This window comes from Salmo salar, chromosome 21 (genome assembly GCF_965601325.2).
Source record: "Salmo salar chromosome 21, fSalSal1, whole genome shotgun sequence".
Taxonomy (NCBI): domain Eukaryota; kingdom Metazoa; phylum Chordata; class Actinopteri; order Salmoniformes; family Salmonidae; genus Salmo; species Salmo salar.
In genome coordinates, this window is record NC_138311.1 from 19,824,978 (window position 1) to 19,831,557 (window position 6,580).

Below are 6,580 nucleotides of genomic sequence, written 5' to 3' on the forward strand. Positions count from 1 at the left end.
AAGTGAGAATATTTTTATTTGTCAGCAACCAAGCATCGATCATAATGTCACCAGAATAATCCGATTTTCATAAAACAGCAACATGTGGTCTCTTGTTTCTGCATCACCAAATTTGGTCCAATTCACACACATATCAAGAGAACATCCCTGGTCATCCCTCCTTCCACTGATCTGACGGACTCACTAAACAATTGTGCCGGCTCAGCTCTGAACCGCGTAGCGCATAACAATTGTCTGTCCTCAGGTTGCAAACTGCATCTGGAAGCAACGTCGGCACAAGAACTGTTCGTCGGGACCTTCATAAAATGGGTTTTCATGGCCGAGCAGCCGCACACAAGCCTAAGATCACCATGTGCAATGCCAAGCGTTGGCTGGAGTGGTGTAAAGCTCACCACAACTGGACTCTGGAGCAGTGGAAACGCCTTCTCTGGAGTGATGAGTCACGCTTCACCATCTTGCAGTCCGATGGACGGATCTTGGTTTGGCGGATGCCAGGAGAACGCTACCTGCCAGAATGCATCGTGCTAACTGTAAAGTTTGGTGGAGGAGGAATAATGCTCTGGGGCTTGTCGTGACCTTGGGGGTACCATTAAACGGAAGATATGTTTATCAATTAGCTCCCTGTAATTATTATCACGCGATTAAACTGATTAATCTTTTAATTGTAATTAACTAGGAGATCGGGGCACCAAGGAGAATATTCAGATTACAAAGCTATAATTTTCCTAATATAACTTTCCTGTACTATAATATTCTATTCTATTATAGTATAGGTCGATTATCTTCTAGTTCAAATGGTGTATTTACCTCTAGTCCAGTCTCATCCCAAACGTCGTAAATTGTTGTATCTGCACGAACCCAGTCTTTACTAAAATCATCCATACATCAATTGTCTTAAAATCATTTATTTACTACACTAAGTAATTAACAGAAAAACATACAAACAGTAATTATCGTCACAAAGGATTGGTATCGGAATGTGCCCTTGTGGGCTAAACAGGCTGGTCGGCCTGTTGAACAATGGGTCATAAATGGTCAGCTGAGAAGTTTACACAGAGTTCATTAACAATTGACAATTGAAGGCTCACTCATTCGGGAACAATTGCAATCAATATATATATTTACGCTCAGTGTGTCGTTCTGATTCTTGTTGGAGAGTAGTTCTGTTGGGGAGTTTTGTCCGCGTTCCTCTCTCTCGGTTAGAATGAATCTTTCAGAGCGACATTCATTAATGTCGTCATAGAATGGTGGTTTCGTTGGTCTTCGCGTTCGATGATATAATTTACTTAGCTGCAGACTAATAATTAATATTAAAGACTTGTTCTTATTCTGTCGGTATCAATAGTCTAAAAGTTAACCACGTGGTATGGTTCACTTTCAGTAGAGGAATTAGATGGTAGAACCTATGTGCCAACGGAGTGTAGGCCTGGTCTGGAGAAATGTAAATCAGGGAGTGTTTTATAGTGCCCATCGAACAGGCTGGTCAAATGACGCCTGGTCCTGTATGTGTCCCTGGGGCGTGCCTATGACTGAGTTAGATTTGGTTACAGAAATGGTCCCTTAGTTCCAGTGAAGGGAAATCTTAAAGCTACATCATACAATGGCATAATAGACGTTTATGTGCTTCCAACTGGGTGGCAACAGTTTGGAGAAGGCCCTTTCCTGTTTCAGAATGACAATGCCCCTGAGCACAAAGAAAGGTCCATACAGAAATGGTTTGTCGAGATCGGCGTGGAAGAACTTGTCTGGACTTGCCAAGGCCCTGACCTTAACTCCATCGAACACCTTTGTGATGAATTGGAATGTGGACTGTGAGCCAGGGCTAATCTCCCAATATCAGTGCCCAACCTCACTAATGCTCTTGTGGCTGAATGGAAGCAAATCCCCACAGCAATGTTCCAACATCTAGTGGAAAGCCTTCCCAGAAGAGTGGAGGCTGTTGTAGCAGCAAAGGGGGGACCAACTCAATATTAAACTCTTACATCTAGATGTTCCGCTAGCGGAACGCCTCACCAATATCCAATGGTAGAGCGTGGCGCGAATTACAAATACCTCAAATGCAAAAACTTCAATTTTTCAAACATATGACTATTTTACACCATTTTAAATACAAGACTCTCCTTTATCTAACCACATTGTCCGATTTCAAAAAGGCTTTACAACGAAAGCAAAACATTAGATTATGTCAGGAGAGTACTCAGCCAGAAATAACCACACACCCATTTTTCAAGCTAGCATATATGTCACAAAAACCAAAACCACAGCTAAATGCAGCACTAACCTTTGATGATCTTCATCAGATGACACTCCTAGGACATTATGTTATACAATACATGCATGTTTTGTTCAATCAGGTTCATACTTATATCAAAAACCAGCTTTTTACATTAGCATGTGATGTTCAGAACTAGCATATCCACCGAAAACTTCCGGTGAATTTACTAAATTACTCACGATAAACGTTCACAAAAAACATAACAATTATTTTAAGAATTATAGATACAGAACTCCTTTATGCAATCGCGGTGTCCGATTTTAAAATAGCTTTTCGGTGAAAGCACATTTTGCAATATTCTGAGTAGATAGCCCGGCCATCATGGCTAGCTATTTTGACACCCACCAAGTTTGGCACTCACCAAACTCAGATTTACTATAAGAAAAATTGGATTACCTTTGCTGTTCTTCGTCAGAATGCACTCCCAGGACTTCTACTTCAACACCCAATGTTGTTTTGGTTCCAAATAATCCATAGTTATATCCAAATAGCTGCGTTTTGTTCTTGCGTTCAAGACACTATCCGAAGGGTGACGTGCCGGCGCGTATCGTGACCAAAAATTTAAAAATAGTCCATTACCGTACTTCGAAGCATGTCAAACACTGTTTAAAATCAATTTTATGCAATTTTTCTCGTAAAATAGCGATAATATTCCAACCGGTATCCGTTCAAACACTGAAAATAGAAAATGGAGTCGTCACGTGCACGCGCGAGCCAGTGTCATTGTTCTCAGAACGACCACTTTCCAAAACCCCTACTGTTTTTCGCCCAGGGACTGCAGAGTTATCATTCCACGTTCTGGCGCCTTCTGAGAGCCTATGGGTGCCTTAGAAAATGTCACGTTACAGCAGAGATCCTATATTTTCGATAAAGAGGCTACAGAAGGCCAAGAAATGGTCAGACAGGGTACTTCCCATATAGAATCTTCTCAGGTTTTGGCCTGCCATATGAGTTCTGTTATACTCACAGACACCATTCAAACAGTTTCAGAAACTTTAGGGTGTTTTCTATCCAAATCAAATAATTATATGCATATTCTAGTTTCTGGGCAGGAGTAATAACCAGATTAAATCGGGTACGTTTTTTATCCGGCCGTGAAAATACTGCCCCCTATCCTAAAACAGGTTAATGCCCATGATTTTGGAATGAGATGTTTGACAAGCAGGTGTCCACATACCTTTGGTCATGTAGTGTATGTATGCTACACTTGCCGCGTTCAAAACAACTGGGAACTTGGAAAAATACTAGGTCAAATCATGACGTCAGTGATCTTCAGGTTGGAAAGTCGGAGCTCTAGAAAGAGGCCCAAGTTCCCGAGTTGGAATTCCGAGTTGGATGACTGTTCAAATAGATCTTTTTTTCTTTGAGTTCCCAGTGGTTTTGGACACGACAACTGTCCTGCAAAAAAATCTGACAAGTTTCAAATTCTCGCTGAAGTTTCGAGCCACAAATCATAAACTAGCTAGCAGGGAAGGAGGGCTCATTAGGACAACTGACTGAACTGAATCCCCCCCCATAGACATTAAAACTAGGGTTTCCACTCAACTCTCAAGAAATATGTCATCCATGTTGGGAAACAGGCGTGTCCATATAGCTGTTCTCATTGTCTTCTTCGGTGGGGTTTATCGGCGGTTGGCATCCACAGCTATGGTGCATTACCACCACCTAATGTACTGGAGTGTGGGCCAGAGACAGGGAGAAACTAAATACACTCTTTAAACTAATTTCCTGTATCCCCTCATTAGATCTCAGCCTCTCTTATTTCCCTCTGATACTGCCCACACTGTAGCAATACATGCTCCACAGTCTCTGTTTCCTGTCAATAAGAAAAGTTTCCTGTTGGATGCTTTCCTATCACATTTAAGGACTTATTTAACCGGCTGTGTCCCACCCTTAATCTTGTACAAATAGCCTCCTCTCTTCTGTCCTTTCCTGCCGTCCTCCCCGACTTTCCTCTAGACTGCCTGCCTTAGTATCTCTATTCCACTGCTCCTGCCATCTCTACACCATCACTGTCCATATTATACTTTTTGCCTCTGCCTTGCTCATTGAAACTACAACATCAACATCCCCTCTACTAAGTGCTTGTTTAGCCAGTACATCCACTGCCTCGTTCCCCTTCATCCCCACATGTCCTGGGACCCAAGTAAATCTTATCTGTTTAACCATCAGTCTAATCCGGCCATGGGTTTGTAGCACCTCATAAAGCAGGTCTTGTCTGCTTCGTGAGCTGAAAGACTGTAGACTCATCAAAACTGCTCATAAATCTGAGCAAATAACTACTCTTTCTGGCTTAACTTCCTCCACCTACTGCAAGGCCAACAGTATGGCCATCAGCTCCGCCGTATATACAGCCAGATGATTTGTAATACGTTTCCTGACTTTCACCCCACATTCCTGCACTACAAACACTGACCCAGTACTTCCTGTCCTTGGATCTTTTGAACCGTCTGTGTATATGACCAGATGACTCTTAAACCAATCAGATGGCTCAATACCCTCCCTATCTTTCTGTAGTCTCTCCAATACTTCTAGATCGACAACTGGAGGAAGGAGTAGCAATGGTGGATTTACAGGAATAGCTACCGTTGGACTAAACTCCCTTCCATACAGTCCCATCTCCCTCGGCTGGCTATTACCCACACACCCAAAGCTTGGGCTGACGTTGTTACCAGAGGCAGTTCGGAACTCGGAAGTGAGTGTTGAAACCAAGGACAGATGATTTTTCTCATGTTCGCAGCATGTTTCTCATGTTCGCAGCATGCCTGTAAAATATATTTTGCAGGATGAGACACCCCATGTCCCTGTAGGCTGACCCAATAATTAGTTGCCAGCTGCTGTCTCCGAATCTGCAATGGCATATCCCCCATCTCCACCTGTAGTGCAGCCACTGAGCCACTGACATCTAGCCTTTCCAATGAGGTCGGAGCTGCCGAACCATACGCTATACTGCCATAGTCTATTACAGATTTGATCAATGGAACATAAATGGTCCTCAATGAGGATCGCCCAGCCCCCCAACTCCTTCCCGTCAGACAGTGCATCACAGTCTTTCAAAAAATTGGAAACGTATACCTTCAATGGGCAGTTTCAAGTTCTCACTGAAAAATTGCTAATTAGTAGCACTAGTGAGTCGTAAGATTATAATACGTGGCTGAGAAGGAAATGCCCGGGACAGCATATGGTCTGCCTTTTGATGCCTATTGTGTATCATTTTGTGATAGCCTTGTGTGTATATATAAGACAATGAATGCTGTATATATTAGGGGTAAGTGAGACCAGGGAGATGTACCTGTCCAGAGTTGTTTATTAGGAAATGGAACTGTACTAATATCTCCTTTTATGAAACAAACAACTATTGTGTCTGTCATTGGTTGTTGCCACTGCATTTGCCGCCTAACCTTGCTCCACCCCCTTCCCCCTCCGAAAGGACCACAATGAAAATAAGCTTTTAAGCTTTATTGTGTTAAATTATTCAATTTAATCAATCAATCAATCAATTTAGCACCGTCTTACACTTTCCCACCTGTCAATGTGTTCTGCCCAGGTCAGCCTAGTGTCAAAGTATACCCCAAGGAACCTGAAGGCCCCAACCCTCTGCAAGTTTCTCCCATATAACTTCAAGCCTACCTCATCTCCCACCTTTCTCCTGGTAAAGAACACAGAGAACCTGAATCCCCACATTAATGCCCACCACTCTACCTCATCAATTGCTTCCTGTACCTTCCTGACTATGTATGGCACACTTCTTCCCCTCATCCATAAGGCCCCATCATCTGCAAATAATGACGAATCACGCTCCCCTGCAGTATACTGTTATCCACCAGGTAGCTGCCCACCTTTACTTGGATAGACCTTCCAAACAAGAAATCCTTTATCCAGTTGTATGTTCACCTTAGCCTTCCTGACCACTGCTTCTAGGCAGAGCACTGGGTCCATAGTTCCCCTCCCCTTCCTGAACCAACTCTGAACTGGCGATAAACTGGCGAAACTAGCCCCCTGCTCTCCAGGAAGTAAATTAGCCTCTCCGTAATCATACGTTCCTTAATCTTACATACTGTTGACATTTAAAGCTATTGGTCGATAGCTTGTTGGCCTCATTGGGTCCTTCCCTGGCTTCCGGATTGATACCACTACTATATCCTTCCAGCCGCCGGGTAGTTTCCCCTCTTCCCACACTCTGTTGTACAACACCAATACCTTATCCAGTGCCTCATCACTAAGATAGGCCAACATAACATAGCACACCACATCTTTCCCAGGTGAAGTTAACACAGGCTTACCCATTGCCCTTTTTATCTTTGC